This window comes from Tupaia chinensis, unplaced genomic scaffold, assembly GCF_000334495.1.
Source record: "Tupaia chinensis unplaced genomic scaffold, TupChi_1.0 Scaffold000100_1, whole genome shotgun sequence".
Lineage (NCBI taxonomy): Eukaryota > Metazoa > Chordata > Mammalia > Scandentia > Tupaiidae > Tupaia > Tupaia belangeri.
In genome coordinates this window covers 2,770,139-2,794,502 of record NW_006159564.1, presented here as the reverse complement: position 1 = coordinate 2,794,502, position 24,364 = coordinate 2,770,139, and the positions used below count along the sequence as shown (strand labels likewise).

Genomic DNA, 24,364 nt, shown 5'->3' with positions numbered 1-24,364 from the left:
CACAGTAAGTACCTAAAAATTATTTGCTCGTTAATTGATCAACTGGTATGTTTCTTGGTTGACAGGATCACTGTTTGTGTGCCCAGGGAAGGGAAAAGAAGACAAGCAGAGAAACAAGTAATTAGCACTATTATGTCTCAAACATTGCTAAAGGCTTGATAAATCCTAATTCACTTAATTTTTAAAGACTCATCAATTTAAAAAGAAATTCCCTTCCTAATTAGGACTCCAACTAGGTATCCTGCTTTTTTCACTTACTGTTAGCATTGTCATGATTGCATCATCTTTGTGTCTAATAGGAAGCCAATTTGTGATGTGATTTTGAGGAGACATGGATCAGCGTCCCTCCAGATTATGTCTGTAGTGCAGGTCTGACCCCTACATCACAAGGTTCACCTTCAGGTCCCATGAGCTAGCTCTACAATGCTGGACTGCTCGGAGTTTCCTTCAGAGCAGTCTTACTAGCCCGGACAGAGAAGCCATGAGGGAGACTATTCATCAGTGGAAACTCTAAGAGATTTGATTGTTCATTTTTACAGTCGGGCCTCGGCTCCAGGCCCCAGCTCACCCTTTAAGGCTCAGGGTAGGTAGACACGGGGGAAGAACAATGAAGATTAACCAGAGTTAGATGGGTCAGAAACCCAAATCAAGAAGCTCAGCCAAAACTGGTGCTGAGCATGTACCTGTATTATACTTGGAAATAAATATGAAAGAAAAGATCTATGTTTTTCAGGTTTCATCTGTTTGTCTAGTATAATGGGTAAAATTCATATTGCCCTTCAGCTGTTCTTCAGACTGAATGATTCCAGCTTCTTTTACTTTTACCTATAGGTTAACTTGAAATAAAAGCAAAAGCATTGGAAAGAGACCCAATGGACTTGAGATCGAATCCCAGTTTCACTACTTACGAGGCCTGTGATCTTGGCAAGTTATTTCATGTCTATGGATCACATTTCATCATCGATGAAAGGAAAGCTTGCTAGAGGCTGCCTAGCATAGCCCTGGAGGCAAGCTGCCTAGATACCAATACTGGCTCTTCCACGTGTTAGCTGTGAGGCTTTGGCCAATATTACTCTTTCTATGGCTTAGCTCCTAAGCTAGAAAATGAAAACGATAATACCTAACTAATGTTTAGTGAGAAAAAATGATTAAATGTTAGTGAAGCTTTTCCTTAGAACTGTATCTAGATGTACATAATAGGAGCTGAATAAAAATTAACTTTTGATATTATTTTTGAATGGTTAATTTTCCCTTTAAAAAAATAACCCAGAGGGACCAGCAGTTGACATAATGGCTATGTTGCTGGACTCCCATGTAGTTGACCACGGTTCAAGACCATGGCTTAAACTCACGCTGGGCACAAGTGCATGCATGCCCAAGATCCCGAGAGGAGAATGGAGAAGAAGGGATTGTGGTGTGGCCATCCCTCCTGGTGGGTGATTTCTCGCTGTCTGTCTTTCTGTCTTTCTCTGTCTCTCTGTGCCCTATAGTAAAAACCTCTTAAAAAAAAAAATAGCCCCAGAGATTTAAAACATTTCAGAAATATGACCTTCCATAAAGCTTGCTACCAGAGAGAAGTAAATGTCTTAAACATAAATATGCTACAGTTTTGCCTTTACTGGTTGGATTTATTTCATGCAAACTATAAACAGTTAATGTAAATTCTTTTAGTAGAAAGTGTTTTTTTAAAAGACTGCTTTTCCATTGAGCTAACTATCCAGAAACCCTTAGGGCTCTGGCAAATAGAACAAAAATACGCTTTTAAAACATGCAACTTAAATGCCTTAATTCTTTGGAGAGGTTCCTTTTAATTAATCTCCAATAATAAAGAAGTATTGCTTCAGGAAAAAGTAAAGAAGCCACAAGGCTATTACCTGTTGACATGTTTGTCCAAGAAGGATGTACTGTCTGAGATAAAGCACCGCAGGCCTGACTGGTTCTATTATCAGGAATAGAGAGATGAGGAATAGGAGCCAATACCACAAGAACGTCAGGGACTGAGCAATGAAGGGACACTCTAACTTCCATCCAAGTTTTTCTTTTCTTCTCTCGGGTTGGCTCTCCTACCTTTGCCCCACTGCTGCCATGGCTTCCAAAACTATGATCTCTAAAATCTAAAGGAAATTAAAAGAAAGAGCTAGAGTATTGTGCAAATTAGAAAAGTTATTTCATTCTTTCTTCTTTTTTATTCATGATAGAACACGTGCACATGCAAGAAGAAAGAAACACCTTCAACAGGGACTGATCATGTTGCCATGCCCTTCCTCCAGCCCTCCAGCTCATCAGATCTTGGGCACTCACATTTGCCAGGCATGTTTCATGGTAACAGCTTGGGATTGGAACCAGAGTCACCATATGGGGTCCAGCTTCTCCTCAGCAGCATAGTTATTCATTCTTGATGGGTCCCTTCAACTAGTGAGATAAATCATAAGAACTGAACCAGGTTCCACTAATAGATTCAGGGTTTCCATGCATGGTCACAAAGCAACATAATTTGATCAGATTTGTTAGGCTATTTTGGGTACAGATATACCCTGAAATATATATGTAAGAAGCCCAGAAATGATACTTTGGTAAAAATCTCCAAAGATTACTATTTAGTTGACATTACATTGTTGAATCCCCTTCTCTTAAATGGGACAACAATTTCAACACATCATTTACTCAGAACTGTTTCTAACTTAGAATATGGAATCTTGAGATGGTAAATTCAGGTCTAAATTGAAAAGAATTACAGCTTAGATGTATCTATTCATCTTTTTGGATTCTTACATCAACTGATACTGTCATTTTCCCATGACATATTCTGCCCTCACCAGATTGTACTTCCAGCACAATTCAGACAAAACCATGTATTAACAGAGTGAGAGCAATCAAAGCCAGCAAGGCAGGAAGAAGCAAAGAGTCCAGGGCTAGGAGCAGATGATTCATCAACACAAGAGAACACACCAAAGTCCTCGCTCAATTTTCTCGTGATTTCTCCCATATAGAGTTACAAAGAACCAGTGAAAATGCTTTCGGCAAACTTTGAAAATTTAAGTTGCTGAAAAGGTCACTTGATCTTGTGGTTTATCAAAGGAAAGGAATAGGAGTACAGAATTATGTAAATGCCAGTTGACCCTTGTTCATTGGCAAACTCCAACTGACTCAGATTGGGCCAAAAAGATTTAACAATTGTATCACAAGATATCCAAGAGCTTTTGTTTGGTTGGTTGGCTTTTTTGGTTTTGTTTTGTTTTGTTTTAACATCAGTTATCTTGTTTATAATGCTGAATTGACTAAGGTTGTGTCTTCAGATATACTGAGCCTTCCTGCAATTACTTCTTCATATCACATTTTCCAGATATATACTCTGCTTACCCCAGATAAAACTGATTGATTTCTTCCTGATAAGAGCTTGTAATACTTTATAAGAACTTTAAGTTTTTCTTTTTACCTACTATATTTTACAGGATTTTTTAGAAGCAGGAATTATGTTTTACTTTTTTAAAAAAAAATCCATGTCATGTGTATAGTTGGCAACAAAAATATTAATTGAATGAGTGACTTCAATTTCCCTGATAGGTTCCCTTATGTCCAAAGACTTGTTGAGAAAGGATCATCAAGATTCCAGATTTCTCTTTACTTTTATTTTTAGTATACCTGCCTTCTCATTTATGCTATAACTAGACTATCAAAAATTCTTATTTCCTAGAAAATGAAACTGCCAAAACGAGGGGGATATTCTAGGAGAATACTGAATAAGAGGCAAGGAGAAGTTATTATGAAATTAAAACTCTTCCTTAGCTAATTTAGGTTCTACTCTCTGGGAAAGAGACTGCAGTGGGGACTTGCATCAGGATTGTATTAGAGGTCAGAAAATCGCTTGCACATCAATGTTTATTGCAGTATTATTCACAATTGCTAAGACAAGAACCAACCCAAATGTCCACGAACAGATGAAAGGATTGAAAAAGTGTGGCACTTACATTCTCTACAGAATACTATTCAGCCATAAAGAACAAGACCCTGGCATTTGATAGGAAGTGGTCAAATATAGAAGATTTATTGCTGAGTGAACCAAGCCAGGTTATGGAAGGAAGATATTGTATGTATCCACTTAATATATACCATCTGCACTCTATGGTAGAGATTAAAATATTGGAGGGCATAAAAGTGAAAATAGTGGACGCTGAAGATAGTGTGGAATGGGGGAGAGGATAAAGGAAAAGTATAGAGAAGAAAATCAGGAGAAGAAATAGAGAGGCATGACATTTGTGGGACACAGAAATGGTATATTATCTGTTAATAATAACATGTACAGTATTCTCAACTGAACTGGTCTGAGAAGTATTTCATGTTGGGTAAATTCTCTTTACAAGTCAAATGATGTATAGCAATCAAAAGAATAAAAATAATATGTATAAAATAATAATAATCTGGAAAAAATGAAAAGCTATTTGCTGATGATGAAGTGTAGAGTAATGTTTTGATCTTGCCTAATATGCATGGTAATCATGCTGGAAAAAGAAATGTTATACACTGTGATTAAATGTAATATAAAAAATAAGAAAAAGAAAAGAAATGGATTGTATCAGATTACATTCAAGAGCATCTGCAAGAGAATGGAGAAAGAAGGATAGAGCAGAAGGGGATATTGCACTGTGTCATAGAAGCAACAAAGGTCTCAACTAATGCCATCGGGCTGTAATAACCCCTCAGATTTGTTCCAAATGGAGTCAAGGGAACCTGGAACATTTTGCACAACATCTAGTCACTATATACAAGTTGCTTGCAAACAGGGAGCATAGGCTTGGGCAAGAAAGCTCCCTTAGAGAATGAGAGCCTCAGTCTTGAAGTAGGGGATCTGGGTAGCACACTATGGTATCCCCTACATGAGAGAAATCTACAAAGTAAATAATCCATATATATGGCCAATAAAGTTACTGCATATATAAATATATAAGCACTACTATTAAACAAGAAAGTCAAGTCATTAAGTTATACATTTTTAAAATTCATGATAGAACATATGTGCATGCACATGAGAGTGAGAAAAAAGAAAGACTAGCACTGTCCATAGGGCAGGGTCACATTGAGATACCCTTCCTCCCAAATCCTCCAGCCCATCAGAACTTGGGCATTTGCGTATCTGTATGCCCAGAAGATGCATAGAAGATTCCTAGAAAAATGTTTTATATATTCATATATTCAAGTAATCAGCAAATACAAAACAGTAAAAAAGAGCATATCTGAAGATATTGTAAACTGAGGAACTGTGCTCAAATAAAATAATTCAGAACTATCTTCACTGAAATATGTTGTATGGAAGAGATCCAGGAAAACCATTTTTTGAAAGTGTAGGTAATAATTGGGAAAAGAATGAAAAGCTATTGGATGATGAAGATGGGGATTTTAATGTCTCTGTATTGACTGATATGTATAATATTCCTTCTGGAAAAAGAAACCTAATACACTCTAAAGTTATATGTGATTCAATGTAATATAAAAAAGATTATGATAATAAAGAAAGAAAGGAAGGAAAAGGAAAAAAAAAAGAAAAAAGTGTCGGTAATAAAATTTCTCAAGCTCCCATAGTATTATGAAAAATTTCCAGCCCCAATTGTCCTAGTTCAATATATCATTATATCATTTAAACTTTTTAACTCACAATTCATCTAAAAAATTTTTAAACAATGTATCCCTTCACATATTAAAGAGCTTTTTTATATAAGATTTTAGATTTTTTATTTATTAGTAGTAAAGAAAAATTTACAAATTTTATGAAATAAAATAAGCTGGGTCAGTCTTATAGTACAGTTCTTGGGGGAGCTTGATTCCATTTGACCAACCCTGGTTCAAATTCAAGATCTGGTAGCTTGAAAGATACACAAGGCATGTGTGCATGCATTCCCAAAATCCTGACAGGAGGGGAAACTGGAGGAGGAAAGATTGCAGCTCAACTATGCCCCTTGGTGGGGGTGCTGTCTTTCTTCCTTTCTCTTACATGCATGCAGGCACTAGGATGCATGCCCTCTGACAATTAAAATACATACAAACATAAATGAGGTCTGGCTAACTTAAATAAATATTTGATATTATGATCTGATGAAATGGTTTTTAACTCTTACTGAATAATGTACACCAGCTCTTTAAACACATCTCAGAAACAACCATTGTCTCTGTAAGAATGACAGTTAGTTTACTGCTCTACAAGACTGGCTTGGATATTTAGCTTTATACATTCCTCATGCTTTTTCAAGAAAACCTTATACTCTTATCTCTTCTGAAGAGCTTTATCTTCAAACTGTTATTAGATAGGAGAAACACTAGTCTTGAATCATGGTGGCCTTTAGAGATACATTGAAGGAAAGACTGCAGAACTTAATCTGAAATTAGGCCATCCTGAAGCTGACTCATTTCTCAAGAGAACATATCTTGGAGGTTGTAGCAAAAGGCTTTGAGGGTTTTTTCTGTACATTCTGACTTTTTTAACTCAACTAATCACTAAAAGCCCTTTTCTTTGAGAAAACTTATTTCATTTCTTAAGAAAATGGAAGGATAATAATTCTCCACATAGTAAATGAACAGAAAGTAGTATCCATATACTTACAGCTTATTTCAACAGGAGAGACACAGAAAAGGGGGGAGACAGAGGTACAGATATTTTTAAGTGTTATAATATGAAAAGAACAAAGGAATTTTCTTTTTCCATAAGATCACTGGTTCTTGGGTTGCAAAGGAAATATTTACAGAATGTGAAACTTAATAGTTATCAAGAGATTATGCAGATAGCTCAAAAACTGTTAGATAACATTCACACCCACCAAGTCTCCCAAACCAATATCCCAGAAAGAAGTGAAATCTGTTTTTACATCATCAATGAACAAAAAGCAACAGAATTCTTGGCAAGCAGTATTTTGAGAATATCTAATTCACTACTTCAAGAAAATGTGAAAACATGAGAAGAGTTTTCTAAACATCTTTTAAAGATCTTTTTAAACGTTCATTTTATCATAAATAAAAATAGAGCAAGGTAATGGCTCTTCCCCATATGGAGAAGGTCTTGGTTTGGAATCTGGTGACCTCCCTGAGCATGCTGAGTACGCATATGCCCATAATTCTGACCAGCTGAGATTGGGGGTGAATAGCAGTGTGGAGGACTCTGTGAGGAGTGTCTCTCCCTCTTTCTCTCTCAAAAGAAGTCATTTTTTAAAATAAGTTTGTTAATGCTATAGAGTGCAGAGAGTAAATGAAAATAAAAGAAGACTTGGCACTGATGCACTCTACCTTGCTGAGGTAGATATTCATGTATTTCTACAGTCAAGTTGTAAATTGCTGATACAGCAGAAACTCTTTGTTATAAAAATGCTACTAGGCATATTATTTACCATAAAAGATGAACTCTCATGTGTTAGGATTTTGTCATCCAATTAAATAAAATTATTATATTCTAGGAGGAGTTTAATTAGATCTCAAGTCAATAAAATCAAAGTATTTATTTCATAAATTTAACCCCATATTGTTCAGTTACTTGAGCCCTGTTCTACCAAAAAATTTTGCTCCTCTGATTTTGACCAGACTTTCTGAGAATGTGCATTAAGTTACAAAAATACAGAGAGTACAGATTATGCATCAGAACCTCATTCATCATGGCTGGGAAATCATCTCAAAACACATATGGAGGGATATACTAAATCATAGAATAATAGAATCCTAGGCTTAAAAGGGACCTTCTAGATCAAATATAATAGGAACCTCCAAGTTATACATAAAACTTAGAATCAGAAGTTACACAACTTGTCCAAGGCAAATAAGTGGCAGAGCTTGAAATACAACTTTTAATTATTCTGAGTGTCATATTTCTCAACTGCAAATTACATTACCTGGCCTACTCACCTCATACAGTGCTTGTAAAGTTTAAAATGAAACAATATAGACAAATTGGTTATTTTAAAGCCATCAACATTGCAGCTAAATGTAAGGTAGTATTATTTGAAAAGTAGCATGGTACCATGTTTTAAAAAAAAAAAAAAAAAAAACTTGAACTTAAGTTCTAATTTAATAATTTATAGGATGACTTGACCAAGTTGCAAAATTTTGGGGGGCTTCATCAAAAAAGATAAAATAATAATGAGCTACTTTGCCAACCTGACATAGTTGTAAGAATCAAACAAGGCACGTAACACACGGTAAAGATGAAAATAAAGTGTAAAAATGCTATCACAATGAAACCCAAATATAACTAATGCTTCATGTGACTTAGTTTATGCAGATCATTACAAGCAAACAGCAGTCCAGAAATAAATAGGTAGATACAGATAGATAGATAGATAGATAGATAGATGATAGATAGATAGATATAGATATAGATATACACATATATGCATACATACTTGTAATTCTCTTATTTTTTATTTTTGTTTTTTAGCCATCCTAGTGGATGAGAGTGGTATCTCATTGTGATTTTGCATTTCCCTGATAATGTTGAGCATATTTTCATATGCTTATTGACCATTTGTATATCTTCTTCGGAGAAACACCTTTCCATTTCTTTTCCCCATGTTTAATTGAATTATTTCTTTTTATTTTTAATTGAAAAAGTTCTTCATATATTTTGGATTCACATTCTTTATCAGATGCGATTTGCAAATATTTCCTCCCATTCCATCAATTGTCTTCTTACTTTCCTGGTGTTATTTGAAGCACAAAATGTAATTTTGATGAAGTTTCATCTATCTCTTGTAACTTGGGCTTTTAGTGTTGCTATTTAAATATTTCACTCATGCAAATATATATAAGATGCAAAGATGTATAAAGCTAGTTCAATTACGCTAAGTGAAAAACAGTCGATCACAAAAAGACAAATACTTTATGACTTCACTTATATGAAGTATTTGGAGTAGTCAAATTTATAGGCTCAGAAAGTAGTTGCTAGGGGCTGGGAAGAGAGAACAGGAAGTTATTTAATAGGTTCAGAGTTTCAGTTTTGCAAGATGAAAAGAATTCCAAAGATCGGTTGCACAACAATGGGAATGTACCCGACACTACTGAACTGTACACTTAAAAATAGTTAAGAGGGTAAATTTTATGATATGTGTATTTTATCACAATTTTAAAGGAGCCAGTATAGAATCATATAGTACAAACAACACTCCTACAGTAAGAAAAGCTGAAAACATACCTAAGATGAGACTAGCCTGCAGCAATGTCATTAACTAGTGAGAAAAGCAGGCTATCGGGCTACATAATCTCTGGGCAATAGCAATGTCACTAACTAGTGAGAAGAGCAGGCTATCGGGCTACATAATCTCTGGGCATGTCCACAGTATCTTCACAATTTTTTTAATGTTTTGGTCCAATTGAAGATCAGTGGGGAGTTTATCCATCAATATAAAAAAAATTAATAGAGTCAATCCAAAGCCTGGTGGTTAAGGTGATTGGATCCCACATAACTAACTGCTAGATTTGAATCCCAGACCTGGAGGCTTGAAAAACATGCCAGACATGCATCCAGGCAAGCCTATAATCCTGAAGAGGGAGAAATGAAAGAGAAATGACTGTGGCATGACCATGGTCCAAGGACTGGTATGGGGAAAGTACTTTCTTGCTTTCCCTCTCTCTCCCCCGCCTCCTCTGTATCTATATCTCTCTCCAGTGAGTGCATGTACCTTCTGGCAAAGGTTTTTAAATAAATAAATAGTTAATTAATTAAATAATATAGGATTAAAAAAAAGAATCAGTGGGATTTTATATGTGTGACTTTTTTTAGACAGAGTCTCAGTGTGTTCCTCCTGCCTCAGACTCCCAAGTAGGTAGGACCAAAGGCATATGCCACCATGCCTAGGGCTTCTGGATGGACCAGTTGGCTCTCTGTCTTTCCAGTATATACCATAATGACTGAGACTCAGTGGGTTTTCTTTTTAACTTTTGCATGCACACATACACAGACACACAGACACACACATACACACATTCCTATAGATCAACTAAATTACCACTGCAATTGCTGAGATCAAAACTTTATTATTTATAAATATATTCCTATGATTAGTTCTTTCTCTAAACACAGTAAATTCTCCCTAACACAAAATGCACTGAAATTCTGGGGTTTTTTCTATTGTAAAGTTATATTGCATTTAACTTTTTCAAGTGCATAGTTTCAAATTATATTTTCAACTGGGAGCATGGATCAGTGGTTAAAAACAGGAAGTTTAATGAGTAAACTTGAAACCAGTGAAAATACAGAAGATAATGAGGGAAATTCAGAAGAATATGAAATTGTCCACAGATGTGACAGTTATGGAGGTTCCTAACTTTTCCCACATGAACCTGATAGCGGAAAGCATGATTGTGATATCCTGCCAAGCAAGCAGTAAACCAACGGAAGGCGATCGCGGGCTGCTCTTTCATGCTGATAAAGTGCCTTAGCATCCTGGAGATTTAATAAAGTTTCTCTTTTGTTCAAGAAAGTCTGAAATAATATAATGGTATGAGATCATGATGCTGGCAGTATTATTTAAGAACAAGTCATGCACATTTTAAGAAACAGCCCCTGAATTGAATGAAAAGCACAATCAAAAAAGGCCAAATAGAAATTTCTAGAAGTTTCCCTCAAAGGCAACTTCAGAAACCCCTTAGAAAGTGAAGCCTACATACTGGCAGAAGCTAGAGTAAAATAGAGGAAGAAATGCTTAAAAAACCCATAGGCATGATGACAATCACCGTCACCTCCGCTCCTAAATGCCAAGCAACTTATACAAAATTCGCCAAAATTACACCATCTCAGAGATTGCTCCTGATTTTCAAAATGCATTCTATTGTTAGTCAACACTGTATTGTGCTTAAAATGTGTGTTGAGGCCCAGCCTCAGTGGCACAGTGTGGCACTGTACATAATAGTGTATTGTTTATAGCATTGGAAACCAAGTGGCTGTCTATAGGTTTGGATCCTACATCAATTTGAAATACACCAAGATCCTAACTAGCTAGAAGACTGAGGAAAAGGAAACTGACATAATGAGACCCAGTCAGGGGTGTCTGCCTCTCTATCTCATGCACACGCACACACTTGCACTCACTCATGCTCTCTCATGAAAGAAATAAAAATAAACTTAAAAAAAATGAATCTTGGGCTGTCCCCATAGCCTAGTGGTTAAGGGAATCAGATACCACATGGCCAACCACAGCTCAAGTCCTGGCCCCGATGGCTTGAAGAGCATTCTAGGCACGTATGTATGTTTGCCCAAGATCCCAATAGGATAGAGAAATGGAGACGAGATTGTGGTGTGACAACAATCCTGTGATGACTGATAGTTTATCTTGTCAGTGCATTGTCATTTCTGCTCTTTACTGCATTCAGTCTTTCCAGGCTGTTTTCTCCATTTTCAATACAGGGGAGTTTTCCAGTATATCTTCTGTCTTGGAATATTAATCCTTATATATTAATCCTATGCCAAAAATTAGCATGGGATTTGTATGGAGACTTTTTTAAAAACTCTCTTACTCTGTTAGCATAATCCTTATTATTGCTCCTTTTCTTAGCACTCATACTTCTTTGCACTTCCTACTTTTCTGACTTAATCCCAATACTTACCTCATACCCCAAACAAACTGTCCTCCTTCTTCTTATTATTATTCATTTTATTTTCTCTCCTCTCTCATAAAAAGTGGTTCTGTAGTCTATGAAACTTCCACTTTAAAGAATGAATCTATACATCAAAGTTTTATTATTTTAACTGAACCAAGAAGTATTGAGGGCCTGTATGACTAGCTACTTCAAAAATTAGCATCTTTGAGGGACCAGCAGTTAGCGTAATGGCTATGTCGCTGGACTCCCACGTAGTCGACCGCAGTTCACGTCCTGAACCCGGTGGCTTAAAACTCACACCGGGCGCGTGTGCGTGCGTGCCCAAGATCCCGAGAGGAGAATGGAGAAGGGATTGCGGCGTGACCATCCCCCCTGGGAGGTGATTTTTCGCTTTTTGTCTCTGTGTCTCTCTCTGTCTGGTGAGCGCACGTGCCCTATGGCAAAAACCTCTCCAAAAAAATAAATAAATAAATAAGCATCTTTGGGACCAGCAGGTGGTGTAATGGCTATGTCACTGGACTCCATGTAGTTGACTACAGTTGGAGTCCCGTACCCAGAGGCTTAAAATTCACACAGGGCATGTGCGCATGCATGCCCAAGATCCCGAGAGGAGAACGGAGGAGAAGGGATTGCAGCGTGGCCATCCCCCTGGGGGGTGGTTTCTTTGTTTCTGTCTCTTTGTCTCTCTCTGTCCTTCTGGTGAGCACACATGCCCTATAGCACAAATCTCTCTTAAAAAAAAAAAAAAAAAAAAAAGAAAAAAAAAAAAAAAGAAGCAAAAATCTCTGTTAAAAAAAAAAGAAAAGAAAAAGAAAGAAAGAAGTACATTTATTAGACAGTCTGAAAAAGTTTTTAATTTCATGAAACAGGGAAGGCAGGTATAAACAAGTAAATAACTACTAAAATAGGAATAAGGCAAGAATGAAAGCTGCGAAGTCTTTGTGGGGTTAAAGGAAAGAAAACTTCCAAGTGCTCAGATGATCAGAAAAAGCTCATGGTAAAACCAGATTTCAAAGTTGGACTCTGTTTAGGTATCACTCTAGCTAGGGCCAGGAAGAAAGGTAATAGAACAAAAAAGTAAGAGTGTCTTGAAGAACAGTAAGTGGTAACACATGGCCAAAATGCAAGTCATATGTAGAAAAATTGTGGCACATATGTCTCTAAAGACAGCTTGGGGGCCTTGTAGTGACAGTGATAATGCGACCGGACCCACACAGAAAAGACCCTAGGCGCCTGCATGGCCATGATCCAAGCCAGCAGAGACTGAGAGCATGACTTGTCGAGGGTGACTCTCTCACTCTCTTCCCCTTGTCTCTCTTGCACTCATGGAAGAAAGAAACTTCAAAACTAAAAGAAAAAAAAAAAAAAAAAAAAAAGCTTGTAGCCTATGCTTTTCTACTTCATTTTCTTGGAAACGATGAAGCAGTGAAGGTAGAGGAATGTCCTAGTCAGAGCATGCCTAAGGAATGGGAACCAGCCAGTTCTGTGAGGGGCAAACCGAAACGTCCAGGGCAGGAATCAGAGCCACCCAGGGAGCCATGGTAACTGTCCAGACAAGCACCGCAGGCCTGGACTGAGGGGGCAACAACAGAAGGGAGGAAGGAGAAGAGACCAACATGTGATGAGTACCCACCTGTCAGGAACTGCATCAAGTCCTCGATACACGTTATTCCACGGAATAGAAAAGAAAGGTGGGTATAAGAGACATAATTAGGGCTGGGGAAGAGAATAGGATTACCATGTACTGAGGACTATGTATAAATGTGCAGTTCTCATCCAGTCCTTTCAACTGGCCATACTGGGGATATTTGTCCTATTTTATATGTATGGATACAAAGATCCATGAGCTAAAGTTACTTCTTCGAGGCCAGCAAAGTAAGTAGTAAAACCATGATTTGAACTCAAATTTATCTGACTGCAGAATATATGTTCCTCCCATGTTGTGCACCACACAACGCCTGAAAAATCTTCCATATTCTACAGTTGACTAAGCATGGACCATGAGACATGAGGAAAACTGGAAAATTGCTTGAGTTTTGAAAGATGAATCACTAATAGCAGTGTCATTCATTAAAAATGAAATAGAGACAATCAGGGCCAGCACATGGCATGGAGGTTAAGGCACTGGATCTAACAAATCTAACTTCCTAATTCAAGTCTCAGACCCAGCAGTTTGAAAATCATGCCAGATGCATGTGCATGCATGCATGCCCAAAATCTGAGAGGAAAATGGAGGAGAAGGGATTGCAGCTATTCCCCCGGGGAGGTGATTTCTCATTTTCCCTCTCTGTCTCTGTCTGGCTAGCACAAATTTTTTATCAAAAAAAAAACTTAAAAATAGAGACAATCAGATGGAGTTTAGAGTTAGATATGTTGAGTTTAAAATTCTGGCTGGCTAGCTAAGTAAAAAAGTCCTAACAGCAGTTGAAAATTGCTAGATTTGGGAATGATTAGGAGAGACATTCTGAAATGAAGGGCAAAGAGACTGAAGGAATTCATGCATAAAGCAATAAGAGTGGATGAGAAATTCCCTAGGCAAAACGTGGAGAGAAAATGTCTCCATTACGGAGCAAAAGGAAGAAAAAGCACCTTGTAAGGGAGATGGAAGAGAAGTTCTCAGAAAGATAAAAGAACTCGTAGGCAACAGTTTCACAGAGGCCATAGTGGAAGAGGGTTCTAAGAAGTGACACGTCTTCAGCAAACACGAGGAAAATAAGTATAGAAAAAGCCCATTCGATCTGTAGGATGTGGAATTCCTGGTGACTTTTCAGAAACTTTCTTATAGAGAGGTAAAGGTAGAAACCATACTACGAGGGGTTAAGAAGTGAACGCAGGAGCAGGAAGTGAAAGCAGAATTCGGACTCTTGTAGAAGCAGTGTGGTGGTAAACGGAAGAGAGATAAGCTAGTAGCCTGGAACAGTAGCAGGGTCAGGGGAGGGTTATTTTAGGGTAAGGAGAGTCCTGACCATATTTGTGGGCAGAGGAGGGAGATTGAAGATGGGAGAAAAAGCTTAAAGGAGACGCAAAAAGGAAAGATAATGAGCAGTAACAGAACCAAGAGTGGTATTCTCAGAAAGAATAAAATGACAGGCCACCTTCTTCTGACATAGAAAAAAGGGCAAGAAAGTAACCCTTTGGGAGATACTGAGAGCATTCACAAGGACTGACCTCATTCTTAATAAAACCTAAGACAGATAGTTATTATCAGACGGATAAAATGAAGATCCCTTCCAGAATGTTGGAGATATATTCTAAAAGGAAGAAAAATGTTTATATGGGTCAGAAAATGGAAATTAGGTTCTGAAAAAATTACGAAACTTCAACAATTTCTTCAGAATTTATTCCATTTTTTCCAAGATCAAAACTATTGTTCTCTAAAAGCACATATAACTCCCTTGGGCTACATGGTTATAATTTAGACAAGGAAGATAGCCTTTTCAGTTGTCAGAAATGAAACAACTCTCTCGCATTCGTGTTCTTACTTCCTTTCTTCTGAGAGAGAAGTTTTTTGCCATGGAGTGCATGCACTCACCAGAGAGACACAGAGAAAGAGAAGGTGAGACAACACCCCCCGGGGGGATGGCCACATCTAATCCCTTCTCCTCCTTTCTCTTCGCAGGATTTTGAGCATGTATACACATGTACCTGACATGATTTGAAGTGCCCAAGTCCAGGACTCAAACAGCAATTGGCCATGTGGGAGTCCAGGGCTTTGACCACTATGCCTCTTGCTAGCCCCAGCCCATTTGTGTTCTCTTAAGTAGAAGGTTCAAGATACTTACTTTAGTACAATTCTCCAAAGCAAGTACTGATCTCAACATTTATTATCAAGGTCTATCAAAAGTATATAGAGAGAGGCTTAGCATCAATGGGACAAAAAAAAAAGGGGGGTATTATCTGCTGAAGATAAATTTATAGTATTAACAACTGGACTGGGGAGAAAGGTCCATGTGTTGGAATATTCACTTTGCAAGCTAAATAACGTGATTGGATGTATAAAAGAACCTGAAATAAAGTAAAATAAAATAAAAAGTATATGATAGTTTTGAGTTGTCAGAAAAGTCTTGATCCATCTTTGCATAGAAAAAATATGTCATGAGTTTTCCAACAACCCAATAATTGGTCTACAGAAAACAAATGGTATCTTTTAGCAAAACATTATATTTTACAGAGATTGACAATGAATTTTTTTAAAACTCACTTACTAGAGCTAGTTTCCCAGCCCTTTCTGTTCTTGTCTTTAATCACTAAGGACTCACATTCATTGATCTGGTACTTCATGTTGATGTGAGAGGTACATGAATGATACTATTTAATTCTCATAATAACTTTATAACAAGGATTAGTTCGAGTAACTTCTGCAGAGTCTCAGGGCTAGTCATTTGAAACCAGTATTAGTCTTGGTCAGATGCAAAAGTTTGCGCATCTACTAAGCCTTGCCACTTCACAATTCAACTGGATATTTTGTTATACATTTTCTTCTTGTTCTCTCATTTCTTTGGTTATTTAAGAATAAATTCTTTTAAATCACATACAAAGCCTAGTATCCTTGGAACAAAGTCTGGAAAAGTATACATACTCAAAAAAATATGGAAGTAAATTGAATCAGAGGAAAGTCAACTTAAAATTATTAGTTTTACTTCATTTGTCATCACATCGGTTTAGTTTCCACTATGCTTCCTACACTCACTACCCCTAATCCCCCACTGGTCTCAAGAGACTATCCAGGTTTGGGAATGAGACTGTTATTATGGGAACAACACTGTTTTGTGGCTTCAGTGGCAAGATTGTTCTTATCAAGAACGTGAAAGCAGTGAATATGTATAAGGTTCTTCTGATCAACAATTACCCAGGAAGATTTGAGCTAATTTCATTCCCTTAGAGCTGATCCCTGGTTCATTCAACAACCACTTGTTGAGGTCCTTTTATTTACCTGTCCGGTTCCTGCCTCTACAAACTCTCAGAAGAGTTGGGGAGACACACAGGTGTGGGTCAAGTGTAGAACAGCCTGGTGATGCCAGAACAGATAGCAGAGGATGGCTAAACAACTTTTTTCATCATTAATAGTATGTACCTCAACCTAACTTCCCACCATGGGCTCATTTCCTTTTTGCATCAACACGAAGCCCCAAATGAAACCACACAGTGTATTTCATTTCAAAATGAAACTCATGACACAGCTTAGCAGTGAATCATCTTCAGAGACCATGAAATTTCAATCCCAGTGGTTTAAAGACTGACTGAGTCTTTTCCATCATTAAAGTACATTGTAGATTTCTTGGGCAAAACTTTTTATCATTCATTTTAATTTAGCTGATTATTGTCAGCCTGGTTAATCTTTGTGTTTTAACAATAAAACCTGCAATTCTCCATAATCACTAAAACCTGAGTTTGAAACAAAGGGGAAAGAAAGTGAGGAAGCTGTTTTCCTGTAGATGATGGAGGAAAATAGAGTTTTTAAAAATAGCTTGAAGACACATACACTCACCAGGGAAATTTTTTTTCTCTCCAATGGGGTGTGGTCATGCTGCAATCCTTTTTCCTCTGTTTCTCCATCTTGTCAGGATCTGGGGCACACATGCACACATTTGCTGTGTTTTCAGGCTGCCTGGATCTGGATTCCAACCACGGTCAGCCACGGGGGGATCTGGTTCCCAGTGCACAATGCTTAATTGCTACACTGCAGAACCAGCCTCAAATGAGAGATTTGATCACAATTTCTCCACAGTAACTAACCTTATAACCTAAACTTTATTGCTACTTTACTTTATTATGTGTCCTATGGAATTTCATAAGTTAATAAAAGGACATGTCCTTTCATTTTGGAATGCAAAAAGTAAAGAATAGAGCATAGAGCTAGGAAATCTTACAGTGAAGAGTGGACCCAGGTCAATAACACATTTTCAGAATTTGCCAGGATGCCACAAATATACCTTCCTATGCCATAGGGGTGGTGCCATAGCGACTTGTCTGTTTCCCACCCTCCACTTGACAAAAAAGCTTCAGTGATTCCTCAGGGTTAGAACATAAGTTAGTATGTCAATTACCCGGCAAGGCCCATTAGATTTCACTGGCCCCAGCCTGGCACACCAAAACTAATCTACATAACACAAAAGAGGAAAGAAAGTGGAGTAAATTTCAGTAATGCAGAAACAAATGCACCTTTACCTCAACTTTTCACTAGGTTCTTAAAAGGCTCCTGTGTGTCCCAGAACATACCACATCATAATCGTGACCTTGCTTCATCTCGGCGTCCACATTCCTTCCCTTCGCTCTCACTTTCTCTTCCTCTCACAGTTATGAACATGCATTCCCAGCTCAGGCTAGCCAAGCTAAGATTATACAAAACGCAGAATCATGGAGGCCAGCCCTGAGGCTGCAGGTCATATGCAAAGCACATGATGTCTCCCAATGTCATTGACATGCATCAAGACAGGAAGTGTAGTTAATGGAGTGCTCACTGAAAAATCCTAATGAATCACCAGCTATGTGACAAGCAAGGTAATTGACAGCCCCTACCTAGCCTCTTTATTCTCTCTAATGCAGAGGTGACAGTCAGATACAAGTGTTTGAATTTCACAACTTCTGATAGTTTGGTTTTGGTCAAAATCAAGGTCCTTCCTAAATACTCTCCAGCTAGAAAGATGGGTATGACACAGAACCATTTCCATTGCTCTGTCAACCCTACCAATTTCAGTGCAAAACCCCAGATCAAATGTTAGTCTTCCCTCTCTTTACAAGAGTCACATCTTACTCCAGGATTAAGTGGGCCATCCCACAAAGTGAAAATCTCATGTAATTCAAATCACCCTTGAAAATCCTGTACATCCCCCATAGAGTTCAATATTTTCTGTAGGTGATCTTCTCAGTTCCTCTAATATTGCTCTAGGACTTTTGATTAAATTTTCAATTCCTAAATTGAGCATGTCAACAAATCCTTCACTACCCACTTACCGAGTTCCACGACACATTGTGTTTACAGTCGGTCGGGGAAACATTCATCTGATCATTCATTAAACTCATTCATATGAACTTTCCATGGATTTTTACCAAGATGTAGACTAAATCTTTTGCCTGCTAGAGTGGACAAATGACACATCACCATTCATCCTAACCTTTACCACACCTTTCTACCTCCCCAACTTTGTTATCGTCTCTGTCATAGACCGTCGTGGCTTAGCGCCACTTCTTTCCTTCACTCCTCCCCACCCTAAAGTCCAATTCTAAGAAATAAATTGCTCCTATTAGGAAAATCATATGTCTTAAAGAAATATTCTCAAGGAACATGTACAACATTCATTCATCAGAACATTCATAATGTTCTGTCACAAGATTATATTTCTATTGCTCTCACTTATTCATTCATTCATTTATTCTTCCATCTCACAGACACACAGTCTGCACCAGGTACATTCCTGACCCATTCCAGACACTGGAGATACATCAATATTCAAACAAACAAAGTCCCTGCCTCAGGAACTTACTATACCATGGAGTAGACAGGAAAGAGACATCCACCTAACAAACTATCAGACCCAAGTGGCTAGCTGGGGAAAGGGCTGTCAGGCAAGGCCTCTAAGTAAGCAAGGAGACGATCCATACGATTATCTGCAGGAAAGCATTCGGGACAGAGAGAACAGCAAGCGCAATGGCCTTAACCAAAGGATGAGGTTAGAATGTTCCAGAAACATCAAGGAAACTGCCATACAGATGAAGCTAAAAGCTCAAAGGAGAGAGAGGTATGAAATGAATAGGCATCGGCCATGGATCATTTTGCCAAGGGAGGTGGCATGATCTGACTGCAGCATCTTTAGGTTGATGTCTCAGCTGGTAAATGAGGAGTAGGAGTGGTGTGGGCACAGACAGCGTAAGACAGGAAACTCGCAGGTTTCCGATCTAACGTTGCCCAGAGTCTCAAATTAGTTTTATCCAGCATATAATTTCTCCATCAAAAAATAAAATGAAAATATATATATATTTCTAGTTAAGCAGAGAGGAGGGTGTTTGTTTTGTTTGCTTTTCTTTTGCTTTTACGTTAGAAGACAGTTGTGCATGCCAGAAAGAAAGAGACAGGGAGAAAAAAGATCCCCCAGTGGAGTCTGATCATGCCACAATCTTTCTCTTCCTTTTAAAGATCTGTCAGGATCTTGGACACATGTACACACACATGCCTTGTGTGTTTTTCAAGCTACTTGGGCTGCGATTTCAACTGCAGTCAGTCATATGAGATCCAGCTCCCCAAACACAGGGCTTAACCACTGTGCTAAAAAGGGCTAGGTCATTCAGAGCTTTTGTTAACAAACCATGCAACTGTCACAGAATGCTTCCCTCCCACTGTCTAGGTCTGACTCCTTGCCATAAAACCATCTCTGAAACTGGCCCTAAGAACGAGCCTCCTTGGGACATGGGCTCCTTCAGTACCCAGAAGCCACCTGGCTCCACATGCTGCCCTCTTTCTAATACAGAAATATATAAATTTCTACCTCCTCCCTTTCCTTTACACAACGGATCTCTGGCAGCTTCATCAAAATGTAATATCTGGAGATCCAAAAGTCAGTATTTGTTTCTTGAGTAAAAAGATAAATGCCTCCACCAAGAAGGTAATACATATTTAACATGGACAATAAATGTATCCCTGAAACACTGAAGATACCTGAAGAAAAAAGTTACTTTTGCGTCTGCCCTGCCGCACAATGATGAAGTGCTACGCGTTGGGAGCCAGAGCCCACACGGCTGACTACAGTTTAAACCCTGGTCCCAGCAGCTTGAAGCACACCAGGCACATGTGCACATCCTCCATCCTGGCTGGAGGAAAAGGATTGTGGTGCGACCATCCCCTGTTAGGGAGTGTGTTCTCTCTCTCTCTGTCTCTCTCCCTCCCCCACCCCCCGCCATCACTTGGCAAGCACACACATCTTCTGGCAACGTTTTTTCTGATGTTTTAATTACCTTTGAAAATTTACCTTCTTAAGCTTGAAAATCCTTCAGACAAATCATTTGTGAGTAATCTCCTAATGCTTTGAAATCTGAGTGTTCTCACCATGGCATGCACAAGCACACACACACACACACACACATCTGTGTGTGTATGTGTCTTTTCTTCATGTGCTCATCAGAGGAAGACTAAGAAGGAGATCTCCTTCTCTTGAGAAAGTATATTTTTACGACAAAGGGGCTATTGCTTCAAATGTGTAAAAACTAATTCAATATTTTGCTTTAATTTCTTGATTAGACACCAATGTTGATAGAATTTTTATTGCCATGAGAAGTGTGTAAATGTAACAGATTGAGTTGGGTTTTTTGTTTTGTTGTTTTGTTTTTGCTTTTGTTTTTGTTTTGTTTTAGGTAGGAGGTTTATATTTTATTTCTCCAGTGACATATTTACAATTGAATATAAATTATAGGCCTGCTTGCACACCAAAGCCAGGTCCTTTTGGTGGTTCAGTCAGAGAGGGAAGACCTCCCGCTGGCTCACAAGAGAATCGCCCACTCCTTGGCCCAGGTTTTGGCATTTTGCCAGCCTCGAGCTCATCGATAATTTCTTCAGTATCTTTAGGTGTCAGATCCTCGTAGTAAATGTCATTTACTTGAACCATTGGTGCATTTACACAGGCTCCTAAACATTCCACCTCTATTAGAGTGAAGAGTTTGTCAGGCGTAGTCTCTCCAACTTGTACTCCAGGCTTTTTCTGAATGGCTTCCAATACGCTGTCAGATTTTGAAGCATGCGAGGTGGAGCAGTGCAGACCTGAATGCCATACTTTCCAACTGGCTTTCTATTACACATTGTATGAAAAGTTGACACTTCATATACTCTCATTGGAGGTACTTGTAAAACTTCTGCAGCCTTGTTCATAGCAGAGATGGTAGCCATCAGCTGCCTCTGCTGAATCCAGGACTGGAAGCACAGCTGCTGCTTTATGCCCTTCTGGATGGTTTTTGACGATTGCTTCTATCCTCTTACAGTTTCCTAGTGTGAAATCAAATGGGGTATCTGGGTTATTCTCAGGAGTATCTCTGTGTACAAATAAGGCTCCTCCAACTCCATTTTGTGCAGCTGTCTTATGCAAATTCCTTGTATATCTTCCCCACTGGGCCACTGGTGAGGCCAGTCACCCAGCCCGGAGTGCAGCTGAGAACATGGCAGGCCAAACTGTTCACCTTTCCCCGGCAGCGCTAGGCGAGACTCCCCAGCAGATTGAGTCTTGAATCTATTTTTAAACTCTACCTTTGACTTATTTAGAAACAAATGATGAGTTTTTTCAATTAAAAAAAAGAAAAAGTTACTTGATGAAAAATATATAGTACAAATTATCATCACTAAAATCCCTACTTCTTTTTTTATTTATCTTTTTTTTTTTTTGCTATAGGGCATGGGAACTCACCAGAGAGAGAGAGAGAGAGACTGAGAGATCACACCTAGAGGAGATGGCCATGCCACAAGCCCCTGCCCTCTACTCTGCCCTCAGGACGCAGGGTGTGCACACAAACCTGCCTGGCACGTTTCTCCCAGGTCTGAGACACAAACCAGGGAGTTGGCCACGTGGGATCCAGCTGCCTTCACCTTTACACCACCTGCTGGCACTAAAACCCCCATTTTTCTGAAATTTGTGGAAATACGTAATTAAAGTATGAGTTTATTTTGGCACAAAACAAAATTGAAATTCATGTCTAGTTTTTTATAGTACTTATTTTCTATTTTGAAAACTCCTCGTAGATGAATATATGTGTGCATATGTGTATGTGTATAGGTAGATGATACATTTATATAAATGTTTATCAAGTACGTCTGGGCTGTTTTTGTTGAAACATTCTGGCAGCCCCATCATCTAGCTCTTTCTTTTCAAGGCTACCACTTCCTTGTTCCAGTCGCTGAATGCTGCTACACTGCCTGAGTGTATCTATTGCCAGCTGGGGTCATGTAAGGAAAAGAGATGTAATTTCTTTTTTCTTTCTTTCTTTTTTGTTTTTTTAGAAAGAGATTTTTGTTATAGGGCACATGCACTCACCAAGAGACAGACAGACAGAAGGCAAAAAAATCATCCCCCAGGGGACATGGCCACACTGCAATCCCTTCTCTTCCACATTCTCAGAATCTTGGGCATACATACACGTGCTCCCAGCATGAGTTTCAAGCCACTAGGTCTGGGATTTGAACCACCGTCAACGATGTAGAAGTCCAGTTCCTTTACTACACCACCTGCCGGTCTGCTGGTCCTGAGACATAATTCTTTAGGCAATGTGTATAAGCTGAAAGTCTCAGAGAAGAATGATAATATACTTTTTAGTATTAATGTATTCAAACATTTGTTGTGCGTCAGTTGTGCGCTAGCACTGAGATAGGCAACAGAGATACAACCACAAGTAACACATAACCTGTGCCCTTACAGACCAGCGTGACTGCCATGGGAAAACAGCTGGTAGGGAGCCAAGTCTGGAGGCAAACACTGCAGCAATCATTTGTCACAGTCCAAGATGAGGAAGGTGAAGCTAAAGAAACCCAGTGGACATTTCCAGAAATTGACTTTGTCCCCTGTTTCTCTGTCAAGACGGCTCTCTTCACCAAATCTCAATTTCCCCAGGATTTTCCCGATGGAAGTTTACACTTCAGAGCTCTGTCAGTGATCCAAGTTCAGAGACAGCTATCTGACGAACCCTGCTTTATTTGCCTATAAATAAAACAAATATTGCTTGATGAGTTCCCTCAAGGATTTGAGTACCCAGGTGTTATGGCAATAAAGAGGAGGAAACTCTTGCAGCAAAGGTATGAAAAGTGAAGTTCTGTTTGTAAAGGCCATGAGGATAAAATAAAAGTATACCAAAGTCCTAGCTAAATAGACACCATTCATCACTCTCAATAAAGCACGGTAACATACTACAATACTTCAATGGAAAAAGGCTAGGCTAAAAGGCTGGCACAGTCTGCAGTCTGGCAGGCGTGTTGTTTAGTTAGCCTGTGAGGCTGCCTTTCTCACAGGATCTCTGTGGAAGAAAATGCAGACTGATTCAGAGCACGTTTCAAAACAAACAGTACACGTGAAGGGCACGAAGTCTTAAAGCACTGTTAGGGTTGCTTTTCAGAAGCAAATGACTTTAGCCAAACAGGATTAAGCTAAAGATGCCAGATATACCCACATTATTATCTGATACATTTAGCCACAGGAAAAATGAAATCTAAGTAAAAGATGAACTCCTGGTGAAGGGCATTCACCTTCCAAGTGAAGAGCTTAGGAACATTTCCCTCTCAAATGGTTGACACCGCTAAGCCTGGCATTTGGTTTCCAAAGAAACTAAGAGAAGCTCAAGTCAAAGTGAGGACGCCGTGTACATACTTTCTATATCCAATCAGCTTCCTTGATCTCTGCAGATAAGTGGCCGTGAATTAATGGGGGAAAGTGGGAATAGACTGAGAAAAGTGAGCTTTCAACTGCCTGTGTGTACACATTCTTGTTTTGGCCATCCACTTGCATTTCAAACCATCCTGAAACATACTGGCATAAAACAAAGATGCTGTTACACCCCTCCATTCTGATAGTCAGGAATTTTAACAGGACACGGAGGGGATGACTTATCTCTGCTCATTGACATACGGGGACTCAATAATGATGTCTCGAAAGGCTATGAAGTGACTTTGTAGATGTCTATAATAGCAGAGACAGAAAAATCCTCTTTTAATATATACTGTCTTTATTCACGTGGATGGAATTGGCCTGTGGTGGGTGAAGGACAAGCTCAGCTGGGGCTGTCAGCCAGGATGTCTACGCATGGCCTTCCTAGCACGGTAGTCTGGGAGGAA

General features: G+C 38.7%; 1 pseudogene; it reads right to left on the bottom strand.

Annotated features, from left to right (window-relative positions):
• Positions 1-20,779: 20,779 nt before the first annotated feature.
• Positions 20,780-22,796, bottom strand: LOC102489832 (NADH dehydrogenase [ubiquinone] flavoprotein 2, mitochondrial pseudogene; annotated as a pseudogene).
• Positions 22,797-24,364: the final 1,568 nt, after the last annotated feature.